The following is a 14624-nucleotide window of genomic DNA, read 5'->3' as shown; positions in this document are numbered from 1 at the left end:
ATCAAAAGTGAAAGGAGCCTTGATTTCCTTGATGGCACTCCAGAGAAAACCCAAGATCACTGTCTCAAGTCTAGAGGGATCCTGAGGTCACTGGAGCAACACGACAGGGCTCCGTGGACCCCAAATCAACTCGAGATGAGAGCTTAGTCCCTGGCTTAGACTCAAGAGGAATATCAACTTTCCACAAGCACCTCAAGAGGAGGCTTCTCTCAGCTACAAGTATGTGAGAGGGACCCTGAGTTTGTGGCCTCAAGTGGAATGGACACCGAGATGCTCTGACTCGAAGTAAGTCCGGATATCCCTGCAGTGAATTGAATGCAGGCTCGTCTTGCATCTCCCAAGACGAAGGGATGTCTGAATCCCCTGTGGAGACCACAGAGAAAGACCTAATTTTCTGCCTCATCGCGACCAGAGGCCTCACATCCTTTGAAAATTCGAGAGGTCCGCGGAGATCAATGCTTCCAAAGGAGACGATGCCTGACTCCTCTTGAAAATGGATAGGAGTCCCAGGATCCCTGTGGCACGTGGAATGGGACCCTGGGTCTCCCGCCTCCCGTGGAGACGCGTCCCCTTTGCCATGCCAAGATTCGAGGAGAATACCGAGGTGTCCCTCGCACCTAGGCAGGAGTCCTGACGTCGCTGAACAAACACGTGTCTGGAAGGGCCCTCCCCGTCGTAACTCGAGAATATACCCCAGGTTCTGGCCGCAACTCGAGAAAAACCATGAGACTTCGCCCTCGCCGCGAGATGAGGCCCGATTCCCCTGCACTGCATGCAGAGCAATTCCGTGTTCCACATCAAACGTGAAAGGAGCCTTGATTTCCTTGATGGCACTCCAGAGAAAACCCAAGATCACTGTCTCAAGTCTAGAGGGATCCTGAGGTCACTGGAGCAACACGAAAGGGCTCCGTGGACCCCAAATCAACTCGAGATGAGAGCTTAGTCCCTGGCTTCGACTCAAGAGGAATACCAACTTTCCACAAGCACCTCAAGAGGAGGCTTCTCTCAGCTACAGGTATGTGAGAGGGACCCTGAGTTTGTGGCCTCAAGTGGAATGGACACCGAGATGCTCTGACTCGAAGTAAGGCCGGATATCCCTGCAGTCAATTGAATGCAGGCTCGTCTTGCATCTCCCAAGACGAAGGGATGTCTGAATCCCCTGTGGAGACCACAGAGAAAGACCGAGTTCTCCGCCTCATCGCGACCGGAGGCCTCACATCCTTTGAAAACTCGAGAGGTCCGCGGAGATCAATGCTTCCAAAGGAGACGATGCCTGACTCCCCTTGAAAATGGATAGGAGTCCCAGGATCCCTGTGGCACGTGGAAAGGGACACTGGGTCTCCCGCCTCACGTGGAGACGCGTCCCAATTGCCATGCCAAGACTCGAGGAGAATCCCGAGCTGTCCCTCGCACCTAGGCAGGAGTCCTGACATCGCTGAACAAACACGTGTCTGGAAGGGCCCTCCCCGTCGTAACTCGAGAATATACCCCAGGTTCCGGCCGCAACTCGAGAAAAACCATGAGACTTCCCCCTCGCCTCGAGATGAGGCCGGATTCCCCTGCACTGCGTGCAGAGCAATTCCTTGTTCCACATCAAACGTGAAAGGAGCCTTGATTTCCTTGATGGCACTCCCGAGAAAACCCAAGATCACTGTCTCAAGTCTAGAGGGATCCTGAAGTCACTGGAGCAACACGAAGGGGCTCCGTGGACCCCAAATCAACTCGAGATGAGAGCTTAGTCCCTGGCTTCGACTCAAGAGGAATACCAACTTTCCACAAGCACCTCAAGAGGAGGCTTCTCTCAGCTACAGGTATGTGAGAGGGACCCTGAGTTTGTGGCCTCAAGTGGAATGGACACCGAGATGCTCTGACTCGAAATAAGGCCGGATATCCCTGCAGTGAATTGAATGCAGGCTCGTCTTGCATCTCCCAAGACGAAGGGATGTCTGAATCCCCTGTGGAGACCACAGAGAAAGACCTAGTCCTCCGCCTCCTCGCGACCGGAGGCCTCATATCCTTTGAAAACTCGAGAGGTCCGCGGAGATCAATGCTTCCAAAGGAGACGATGCCTGACTCCTCTTGAAAACGGATAGGAGTCCCAGGATCCCTGTGGCACGTCGAAAGGGACCCTGGGTCTCCCGCTTCACGTGGAGACGCGTCCCAATTGCCATGCCAAGACTCGAGGAGAATCCCGAGGTGTCCCTCGCACCTAGGCAGGAGTTCTGACGTCGCTGAACAAACACGTGTCTGGAAGGGCCCTCCCAGTCGTAACTTGAGAATATACCCCAGGTTCCGCCCGCAACTCGAGAAAAACAATGAGACTTCCCCCTCACCGCGAAATGAGGCCCGATTCCCCTGCACTGCGTGCAGAGCAATTCCGTGTTCCACATCAAACGTGAAAGGAGCCTTGATTTCCTTGATGGCACTCCAGAGAAAACCCAAGATCACTGTCTCAAGTCTAGAGGGATCCTGAGGTCACTGGAGCAACACGAAAGGGCTCCGTGGACCCCAAATCAACTCGAGATGAGAGCTTAGTCCCTGGCTTCGACTCAAGAGGAATATCAACTTTCCACAAGCACCTCAAGAGGAGGCTTCTCTCAGATACAGGTATGTGAGAGGGACCCTGAGTTTGTGGCCTCAAGTGGAATGGACACCGAGATGCTCTGACTCGAAGTAAGGCCGGATATCCCTGCAGTGAATTGAATGCAGGCTCGTCTTGCATCTCCCAAGATGAAGGGATGTCTGAATCCCCTGTGGAGACCACAGAGAAAGACCGAGTTCTCCGCCTCATCGCGACCGGAGGCCTCACATCCTTTGAAAACTCGAGAGATCGGCGGAGATAAACGCTTCCAAAGGAGACGATGCCTGACTCCTCTTGAAAATGGATAGGATTCCCATGATCCCTGTGGCACGTGGAAAGGGACCCTGGGTCTCCCGCCTCACGTGGAGACGCGTCCAAATTGCCATACCAGGACTCGAGGAGAATCCCGAGGTGTCACTCGCACCTAGGCAGGAGTCCTGACGTCGCTGAACAAACACGTGTCTGGAAGGGCCCTCCCCGTCGTAACTCGTGAGTATACCCCAGGTTTGGGCCGCAACTCGAGAAAAACCATGAGATTTCCCCCTCGCCGCGAGTTGAGGCCCGATTCCCCTGCACTGCATGCAGAGCAATTCCGTGTTCCACATCAAACGTGAAAGGAGCCTTGATTTCCTTGATGGCACTCCAGAGAAAACCCAAGATCACTGTTTCAAGTCTAGAGGGATCCTGAGGTCACTGGACCAAAAGGAAACGGCTCCGTGGACCGAAATCAACTCGAGATGAGAGCTTAGTCCCTGGCTTAGACTCAAGAGGAATACCAACTTTCCACAAGCACCTCAAGAGGAGGCTTCTCTCAGCTACAGGTATATTTGAGGGACCCCGAGTTTGTGGCCTCAAGTGGAATGGACAGCGGGATGCTCTGACTCGAAGTAAGGCCGGATATCCCTGCAGTGAATTGAATGCAGGCTCGTCGTGCATCTCCCAAGACGAAGGGTTGTCTGAATCCCCTGTGGAGACCACAGAGAAAGACCTAGTCCTCCGCCTCCTCGCGACCAGAGGCCTCACATCCTTTGAAAACTCGAGAGGTCTGCAGAGATCAATGCTTCCAAAGGAGACGATGCCCGACTCCTCTTGAAAATGGATAGGAGTCCCAGGATCCCTGTGGCACGTGGAAAGGGAGCCTGGGTCTCATGCCTCACGTGGAGACGCATCCCAATTGCCATGCCAAGACTCGAGGAGAATCCCGAGGTGTCCCTCGCACCTAGGCAGGAGTCCTGACGTAGCTGAACAAACACATGTCTGGAAGGGACCTCCCCGTCGTAACTCGAGAATATACCCCAGGTTCCGGCCGCAACTCGAGAAAAACCATGAGACTTCCCCCTCGTCGCGAGATGAGGCCCAATTCCCCTGCCCTGCGTGCAGAGCAATTCCGTATTCCACATCAAAAGTGAAAGGAGCCTTGATTTCCTTGATGGCACTCCAGAGAAAAGCCAAGATCACTGTCTCTAGTCTAGAGGGATCCTGAGGTCACTGTAGCAACACGAAAGGGCTCCCTGGACCCCAAATCAACTCGAGATGAGAGCTTAGTCCCTGGCTTCGACTCAAGAGGAATACCAACTTTCCACAAGCACCTCAAGAGGAGGCTTCTCTCAGCTACAGGTATGTGAGAGGGCCCCTGAGTTTGTGGCCTCAAGTGGAATGGACACCGAGATGCTCTGACTCTAAGTAAGGCCGGATATCCCTGCAGTGAATTGAATGCAGGCTCGTCTTGCATCTCCCAAGACGAAGGGATGTCTGAATCCCCTGTGGAGACCACAGAGAAAGACCTAGTCCTCCGCTTCCTCGCGACCGGAGGCCTCACATCCTTTGAAAACTCGAGAGGTCCGCGGAGATCAATGCTTCCAAAGGAGACGATGCCTGACTCCTCTTGAAAATGGATAGGAGTCCCAGGATCCCTGTGGCACGTGGAAAGGGACACTGGGTCTCCCGCCTCACGTGGAGACGCGTCCCAATTGCCATGCCAAGACTCGAGGAGAATCCCGAGGTGTCCCTCGCACCTAGGCATTAGTCCTGACGTCGCTGAACAAACACGTGTCTGGAAGGGCCCTCCCCGTCGTAACTCGAAAATATACCCCAGGTTCCGGCCGCAACTCGAGAAAAACCATGAGACTTCCCCCTCGCCGCGAGATGAGGCCCGATTCCCCTGCACTGCGTGCAGAGCAATTCCGTGTTCCACATCAAAAGTGAAAGGAGCCTTGATTTCCTTGATGGCACTCCAGAGAAAACCCAAGATCACTGTCTCAAGTCTAGAGGGATCCTGAGGTCTCTGGAGCAACACGAAAGTTCTCCGTGGACCCCAAATCAATTCGAGATGAGATCTTAGTCCCTGGCTTCGACTCAAGAGGAATACCAACTTTCCACAAGCACCTCAAGAGGAGGCTTCTCTCAGCTACAGGTATGTGAGAGGGCCCCTGAGTTTGTGGCCTCAAGTGGAATGGACACCGAGATGCTCTGACTCTAAGTAAGGCCGGATATCCCTGCAGTGAATTGAATGCAGGCTCGTCTTGCATCTCCCAAGACGAAGGGATGTCTGAATCCCCTGTGGAGACGACAGTGAAAGACCTAGTCCTCAACCTCATCGCGACCAGAGGCCTCACATCCTTTGAAAATTTGAGAGGTCCGCGGAGATCAATGCTTCCGAAGGAGACGATGCCTGACTCCTCTTGAAAATAGACAGGAGTCCCAGGATCCCTGTGGCACGTGGAAAGGGACCCTGGGTCTCCCGCCTCTCATGGAGACGCGTCCAAATTGCCATGCCAAGACTCGAGGAGAATCCCGAGGTGTCCCTCGGACCTAGGCAGGAGTCCTGACGTCGATAAACAAACACGTGTCTGGAAGGGACCTCCCCGTCGTAACTCGAGAATATACCCCAGGTTCCGCCCGCAACTCGAGAAAAACCATGAGACTTCCCCCTCGCAGCGAGATGAGGCCCGATTCCCCTGCACTGCGTGTAGAGCAATTCCGTGTTCCACATCAAAAGTGAAAGGAGCCTTGATTTCCTTGATGGCACTCCAGAGAAAACCCAAGATCACTGTCTCAAGTCTAGAGGGATCCTGAGGTCACTGGAGCAACAGGAAAGGGCTCCGTGGACCCCAAATCAACTCGAGATGAGAGCTTAGTCCCTGGCTTAGACTCAAGAGGAATATCAACTTTCCACAAGCACCTCAAGAGGAGGCTTCTCTCAGCTACAAGTATGTGAGAGGGACCCTGAGTTTGTGGCCTCAAGTGGAATGGACACCGAGATGCTCTGACTCGAAGTAAGTCCGGATATCCCTGCTGTGAATTGAATGCAGGCTCGTCTTGCATCTCCCAAGACGAAGGGATGTCTGAATCCCCTGTGGAGACCACAGAGAAAGACCGAGTTCTCCGCCTCATCGCGACCGGAGGCCTCACATCCTTTGAAAACTCGAGAGGTCCGCGGAGATCAATGCTTCCAAAGGAGACGATGCCTGACTCCTCTTGAAAATGGATAGGAGTCCCAGGATCCCTGTGGCACGTGGAAAGGGACCCTGGGTCTCCCGCCTCACGTGGAGACGCGTCCCAATTGCCATGCCAAGACTCGAGGAGAATCCCGAGCTGTCCCTCGCACCTAGGCAGTAGTCCTGACGTCGCTGAACAAACACGTGTCTGGAAGGGCCCTCCCCGTCGTAACTCGAGAATATACCCCAGGTTCCGGCCGCAACTCGAGAAAAACCATGAGACTTCCCCCTCGCCGCGAGATGAGGCCGGATTCCCCTGCACTGCGTGCAGAGCAATTCCTTGTTCCACATCAAAAGTGAAAGGAGCCTTGATTTCCTTGATGGCACTCCAGAGAAAACCCAAGATCACTGTCTCAAGTCTAGAGGGATCCTGAGGTCACTGGAGCAACATGAAAGGGCTCCGTGGACCCCAAATCAACTCGAGATGAGAGCTTAGTCCCTGGCTTCGAATCAAGAGGAATACCAACTTTCCACAAGCACCTCAAGAGGAGGCTTCTCTCAGCTACAGGTATGTGAGAGGGCCCCTGAGTTTGTGGCCTCAAGTGGAATGGACACCGAGATGCTCTGACTCGACGTAAGGCCGGATATCCCTGCAGTGAATTGAATGCAGGCTCGTCTTGCATCTCCCAAGACGAAGGGATGTCTGAATCCCCTGTGGAGACCACAGAGAAAAACCTAATTCTCCGCCTCATCGCGAGCGGAGGCCTCACATCCTTTGAAAACTCGAGAGTTCTGCAGAGATCAATGCTTCCAAAGGAGACGATGCCCGACTCCACTTGAAAATGGATAGGAGTCCCAGGATCCCTGTGGCACGTGGAAAGGGACACTGGGTTTCATGCCTCACGTGGAGACGCATCCCAATTGCCATGCCAAGACTCGAGGAGAATCCCGAGGTGTCCCTCGCACCTAGGCAGGAGCCCTGACGTCGCTGAACAAACACATGTCTGTAAGGGACCTCCCCGTCGTAACTCGAGAATATACCCCAAGTTCCGGCCGCAACTCGAGAAAAACCATGAGACTAACCCCTCGCCGCGAGATGAGGCCCGATTCCCCTGCCCTGCGTGCAGAGCAATTCCGTAATCCACATCAAAAGGGAAAGGAGCCTTGATTTCCTTGATGGCACTCCAGAGAAAACCCAAGATCACTGTCTCAAGTCTAGAGGGATCCTGAGGTCACTGTAGCAACACGAAAGGGCTCCGTGGACCCCAAATCAATTCGAGATGAGAGCTTAGTCCCTGGCTTCGACTCAAGAGGAATACCAACTTTCCACAAGCACCTCAAGAGGAGGCTTCTCTCAGCTACAGGTATGTGAGAGGGCCCCTGAGTTTGTGGCCTCAAGTGGAATGGACACCGAGATGCTCTGACTCGACGTAAGGCCGGATATCCCTGCAGTGAATTGAATGCAGGCTCGTCTTGCATCTCCCAAGACGAAGGGATGTCTGAATCCCCTGTGGAGACCACAGAGAAAAACCTAATTCTCCGCCTCATCGCGAGCGGAGGCCTCACATCCTTTGAAAACTCGAGAGGTCCGCGGAGATCAATGCTTCCAAAGGAGACGATGCCTGACTCCTCTTGAAAATGGATAGGAGTCCAAGGATCCCTGTGGCACGTGGAAAGGGACCCTGAGTCTCCCGCCTCACGTGGAGACGCGTCCCCATTGCCATGCCAGGACTCGAGGAGAATCCCGAGGTGTCCCTCGCACCTAGGCAGGAGTCCTGAGGTCGCTGAACAAACACGTGTCTGGAAGGGCCCTCCCCGTCGTAACTCGAGAATATACCCAAGGTTCCGGCCGCAACTCGAGAAAAACCATGAGGCTTCCCACTCGCCGCGAGATGAGGCCCGATTCCCCTGCACTGCGTGCAGAGCAATTCCGAGTTCCACATCAAACGTGAAAGGAGCCTTGATTTCCTTGATGGCACTCCAGAGAAAACCCAAGATCACTGTCTCAAGTCTAGAGGGATCCTGAGGTCACTGGAGCAACACGAAAGGGCTCCGTGGACCCCAAATCAACTCGAGATGAGAGCTTAGTCCCTGGCTTCGACTCAAGAGGAATACCAACTTTCCACAAGCACCTCAAGAGGAGGCTTCTCTCAGCTACAGGTATGTGAGAGGGACCCTGAGTTTGTGGCCTCAAGTGGATGGACACCGAGATGCTCTGACTCTAAGTAAGGCCGGATATCCCTGCAGTGAATTGAATGCAGGCTCGTCTTGCATCTCCCAAGACGAAGGGATGTCTGAATCCCCTGTGGAGACCACAGAGAAAGACCGAGTTCTCCGCCTCATCGCGACCGGAGGCCTCACATCCTTTGAAAACTCGAGAGGTCCGCGGAGATCAATGCTTCCAAAGGAGACGATGCCTGACTCCTCTTGAAAATGGATAGGAGTCCCAGGATCCCTGTGGCACGTGGAAAGGGACCCTGGGTCTCCCGCCTCACGTGGAGACGCGTCCAAATTGCCATACCAGGACTCAAGGAGAATCCCGAGGTGTCACTCGCACCTAGGCAGGAGTCCTGACGTCGCTGAACAAACACGTGTCTGGAAGGGCCCTCCCCTTCGTAACTCGTGAGTATACCCCAGGTTTGGGCCGCAACTCGAGAAAAACCATGAGATTTCCCCCTCGCCGCGAGTTGAGGCCCGATTCCCCTGCACTGCATGCACAGCAATTCCGTGTTCCACATCAAACGTGAAAGGAGCCTTGATTTCCTTGATGGCACTCCAGAGAAAACCCAAGATCACTGTTTCAAGTCTAGAGGGATCCTGAGGTCACTGGACCAAAAGGAAACGGCTCCGTGGACCGAAATCAACTCGAGATGAGAGCTTAGTCCCTGGCTTAGACTCAAGAGGAATACCAACTTTCCACAAGCACCTCAAGAGGAGGCTTCTCTCAGCTACAGGTATATTTGAGGGACCCCGAGTTTGTGGCCTCAAGTGGAATGGACAGCGGGATGCTCTGACTCGAAGTAAGGCCGGATATCCCTGCAGTGAATTGAATGCAGGCTCGTCGTGCATCTCCCAAGACGAAGGGTTGTCTGAATCCCCTGTGGAGACCACAGAGAAAGACCTAGTCCTCCGCCTCATCGCGACCAGAGGCCTCACATCCTTTGAAAACTCGAGAAGTCTGCAGAGATCAATGCTTCCAAAGGAGACGATGCCCGACTCCTCTTGAAAATGGATAGGAGTCCCAGGATCCCTGTGGCACGTGGAAAGGGAGCCTGGGTCTCATGCCTCACGTGGAGACGCATCCCAATTGCCATGCCAAGACTCGAGGAGAATCCCGAGGTGTCCCTCGCACCTAGGCAGGAGTCCTGACGTCGCTGAACAAACACATGTCTGGAAGGGACCTCCACGTCGTAACTCGAGAATATACCCCAGGTTCCGGCCGCAACTCGAGAAAAACCATGAGACTTCCCCCTCGCCGCGAGATGAGGCCCAATTCCCCTGCCCTGCGTGCAGAGCAATTCCGTATTCCACATCAAAAGTGAAAGGAGCCTTGATTTCCTTGATGGCACTCCAGAGAAAAGCCAAGATCACTGTCTCTAGTCTAGAGGGATCCTGAGGTCACTGTAGCAACACGAAAGGGCTCCCTGGACCCCAAATCAACTCGAGATGAGAGCTTAGTCCCTGGCTTCGACTCAAGAGGAATACCAACTTTCCACAAGCACCTCAAGAGGAGGCTTCTCTCAGCTACAGGTATGTGAGAGGGCCCCTGAGTTTGTGGCCTCAAGTGGAATGGACACCGAGATGCTCTGACTCGAAGTAAGGCCGGATATCCCTGCAGTGAATTGAATGCAGGCTCGTCTTGCATCTCCCAAGACGAAGGGATGTCTGAATCCCCTGTGGAGACCACAGAGAAAAACCTAATTCTCCGCTCATCGCGAGCGGAGGCCTCACATCCTTTGAAAACTCGAGAGGTCTGCAGAGATCAATGCTTCCAAAGGAGACGATGCCTGACTCCTCTTGAAAATGGATAGGAGTCCAAGGATCCCTGTGTCACGTGGAAAGGGACCCTGGGTCTCCCGCCTCACGTGGAGACGCGTCCCAATTGCCATGCCAAGACTCGAGGAGAATCCCGAGCTGTCCCTCGCACCTAGGCAGGAGTCCTGACGTCGCTGAACAAACACGTGTCTGGAAGGGCCCTCCCCGTCGAAACTCGAGAATATACCCCAGGTTCCGGCCGCAACTCAAGAAAAACCATGAGACTTCAACCTCGCCGCGAGATGAGGCCCGATTCCCCTGCACTGCGTGCAGAGCAATTCCGAGTTCCACATCAAACGTGAAAGGAGCCTTGATTTCCTTGATGGCACTCCAGAGAAAACCCAAGATCACTGTCTCAAGTCTAGAGGGATCCTGAGGTCACTGGAGCAACACGAAAGGGCTCCGTGGACCCCAAATCAACTCGAGATGAGAGCTTAGTCCCTGGCTTCGACTCAAGAGGAATACCAACTTTCCACAAGCACCTCAAGAGGAGGCTTCTCTCAGCTACAGGTATGTGAGAGGGACCCTGAGTTTGTGGCCTCAAGTGGATGGACACCGAGATGCTCTGACTCTAAGTAAGGCCGGATATCCCTGCAGTGAATTGAATGCAGGCTCGTCTTGCATCTCCCAAGACGAAGGGATGTCTGAATCCCCTGTGGAGACCACAGAGAAAGACCGAGTTCTCCGCCTCATCGCGACCGGAGGCCTCACATCCTTTGAAAACTCGAGAGGTCCGCGGAGATCAATGCTTCCAAAGGAGACGATGCCTGACTCCTCTTGAAAATGGATAGGAGTCCCAGGATCCCTGTGGCACGTGGAAAGGGACCCTGGGTCTCCCGCCTCACGTGGAGACGCGTCCAAATTGCCATACCAGGACTCAAGGAGAATCCCGAGGTGTCACTCGCACCTAGGCAGGAGTCCTGACGTCGCTGAACAAACACGTGTCTGGAAGGGCCCTCCCCTTCGTATCTCGTGAGTATACCCCAGGTTTGGGCCGCAACTCGAGAAAAACCATGAGATTTCCCCCTCGCCGCGAGTTGAGGCCCGATTCCCCTGCACTGCATGCACAGCAATTCCGTGTTCCACATCAAACGTGAAAGGAGCCTTGATTTCCTTGATGGCACTCCAGAGAAAACCCAAGATCACTGTTTCAAGTCTAGAGGGATCCTGAGGTCACTGGACCAAAAGGAAACGGCTCCGTGGACCGAAATCAACTCGAGATGAGAGCTTAGTCCCTGGCTTAGACTCAAGAGGAATACCAACTTTCCACAAGCACCTCAAGAGGAGGCTTCTCTCAGCTACAGGTATATTTGAGGGACCCCGAGTTTGTGGCCTCAAGTGGAATGGACAGCGGGATGCTCTGACTCGAAGTAAGGCCGGATATCCCTGCAGTGAATTGAATGCAGGCTCGTCGTGCATCTCCCAAGACGAAGGGTTGTCTGAATCCCCTGTGGAGACCACAGAGAAAGACCTAGTCCTCCGCCTCATCGCGACCAGAGGCCTCACATCCTTTGAAAACTCGAGAGGTCTGCAGAGATCAATGCTTCCAAAGGAGACGATGCCCGACTCCTCTTGAAAATGGATAGGAGTCCCAGGATCCCTGTGGCACGTGGAAAGGGAGCCTGGGTCTCATGCCTCACGTGGAGACGCATCCCAATTGCCATGCCAAGACTCGAGGAGAATCCCGAGGTGTCCCTCGCACCTAGGCAGGAGTCCTGACGTCGCTGAACAAACACATGTCTGGAAGGGACCTCCACGTCGTAACTCGAGAATATACCCCAGGTTCCGGCCGCAACTCGAGAAAAACCATGAGACTTCCCCCTCGCCGCGAGATGAGGCCCAATTCCCCTGCCCTGCGTGCAGAGCAATTCCGTATTCCACATCAAAAGTGAAAGGAGCCTTGATTTCCTTGATGGCACTCCAGAGAAAAGCCAAGATCACTGTCTCTAGTCTAGAGGGATCCTGAGGTCACTGTAGCAACACGAAAGGGCTCCCTGGACCCCAAATCAACTCGAGATGAGAGCTTAGTCCCTGGCTTCGACTCAAGAGGAATACCAACTTTCCACAAGCACCTCAAGAGGAGGCTTCTCTCAGCTACAGGTATGTGAGAGGGCCCCTGAGTTTGTGGCCTCAAGTGGAATGGACACCGAGATGCTCTGACTCGAAGTAAGGCCGGATATCCCTGCAGTGAATTGAATGCAGGCTCGTCTTGCATCTCCCAAGACGAAGGGATGTCTGAATCCCCTGTGGAGACCACAGAGAAAAACCTAATTCTCCGCTCATCGCGAGCGGAGGCCTCACATCCTTTGAAAACTCGAGAGGTCTGCAGAGATCAATGCTTCCAAAGGAGACGATGCCTGACTCCTCTTGAAAATGGATAGGAGTCCAAGGATCCCTGTGTCACGTGGAAAGGGACCCTGGGTCTCCCGCCTCACGTGGAGACGCGTCCCAATTGCCATGCCAAGACTCGAGGAGAATCCCGAGCTGTCCCTCGCACCTAGGCAGGAGTCCTGACGTCGCTGAACAAACACGTGTCTGGAAGGGCCCTCCCCGTCGAAACTCGAGAATATACCCCAGGTTCCGGCCGCAACTCAAGAAAAACCATGAGACTTCAACCTCGCCGCGAGATGAGGCCCGATTCCCCTGCACTGCGTGCAGAGCAATTCCGAGTTCCACATCAAACGTGAAAGGAGCCTTGATTTCCTTGATGGCACTCCAGAGAAAACCCAAGATCACTGTCTCAAGTCTAGAGGGATCCTGAGGTCACTGGAGCAACACGAAAGTCCTCCGTGGACCCCAAATCAACTCGAGATGAGATCTTAGTCCCTGGCTTCGAATCAAGAGGAATACCAACTTTCCAAAAGAACCTCAAGAGGAGGCTTCTCTCAGCTACAGGTATGTGAGAGGGCCCCTGAGTTTGTGGCCTCAAGGGGAATGGACACCGAAATGCTCTGACTCCAAGTAAGGCCGGATATCCCTGCAGTGAATTGAATGCAGGCTCGTCTTGCATCTCCCAAGACGAAGGGATGTCTGAATCCCCTGTGTAGACGACAGAGAAAGACCTAGTCCTCCGCCTCATCGCGACCAGGGGCCTCACATCCTTTGAAAATTCGAGAGGACCGCGGAGATCAATGCTTCCGAAGGAGACGATGCCTGACTCCTCTTGAAAATGGATAGGAGTCCCAGGATCCCTGTGGCACGTGGAAAGGGACCCTGGGTCTCCCGCCTCACGTGGAGACGCGTCCAAATTGCCATGCCAAGACTCGAGGAGAATCCCGAGGTGTCCCTCGCACCTAGGCAGTAGTCCTGATGTCGCTTAACAAACACGTGTCTGGAAGGGCCCTCCCCGTCGTAACTCGAGAATATACCACAGGTTCCGGCCGCAACTCGAGAAAAACCATGAGACTTCCCCCTCGCCGCGAGATGAGGCCCGATTCCCCTGCACTCCGTGCAGAGCAATTCCGGGTTCGACATCAAAAGTGAAAGGAGCCTTGATTTCCTTGATGGCACTCCAGAGAAAACGCAAGATCACTGTCTCAAGTCTAGAGGGATCCTGAGGTCACTGGAGCAACAGGAAAGGGCTCCGTGGACCCCAAATCAACTCGAGATGAGAGCTTAGTCCCTGGCTTCGACTCAAGAGGAATACCAACTTTCCACAAGCACCTCAAGAGGAGGCTTCTCTCAGCTACAGTTATGTGAGAGGGACCCTGAGTTTGTGGCCTCAAGTGGAATGGACACCGAGATGCTCTGACTTGAAGTAAGGCCGGATATCCCTGCAGTGAAGTGAATGCAGGCTCGTCTTGCATCTCCCAAGATGAAGAGATGTCTGAATCCGCTGTGGAGACCACAGAGAAAGACCTAGTCCCCCGCCTCATCGCGACAGGAGGCCTCACATCCTTTGAAAATTCGAGAGGTCTGCGGAGATCAATATTTCCAAAGGAGACGATGCCTGACTCCTCTTGAAAATGGATAGGAGTCCCAGGATCCCTGTGGCACGTGGAAAGGGACCCTGAGTCTCCCGCCTCACGTGGAGACGCGTCCCAATTGCCATGCCAAGACTCGAGGAGAATCCCGAGGTGTCCCTCGCACCTAGGCAGGAGTCCTGACGTCGCTGAACAAACACGTGTCTGGAAGGGACCTCCCCGTCGTAACTCGAGAATATACCCCAGGTTCCGGCCGCAACTCGAGAAAAACCATGAGACTTCCCCCTTGCCGCGAGATGAGGCCCGATTCCCCTGCACTGCGTGCAGAGCAATTCCGTGTTCCACATCAAACGTGAAAGGAGCCTTGATTTCCTTGATGGCACTCCAGAGAAAACCCAAGATCACTGTCTCAAGTCTAGAGGGATCCTGAGGTCACTGGAGTAACATGAAAGGGCTCCGTGGACCCCAAATCAACTCGAGATGAGAGCTTAGTCCCTGGCATCGACTCAAGAGGAATACCAACTTTCCACAAGCACCTCAAGAGGAGGCTTCTCTCAGCTACAGGTATGTGAGAGGGACCCTGAGTTTGTGGCCTCAAGTGCAATGGACACCGAGATGCTCTAACTCGAAGTAAGTCCGGATATCCCT

This window comes from Dama dama, chromosome 26 (assembly GCF_033118175.1).
Source record: "Dama dama isolate Ldn47 chromosome 26, ASM3311817v1, whole genome shotgun sequence".
Lineage (NCBI taxonomy): Eukaryota > Metazoa > Chordata > Mammalia > Artiodactyla > Cervidae > Dama > Dama dama.
Note: the sequence above shows the minus strand (reverse complement) of the source record.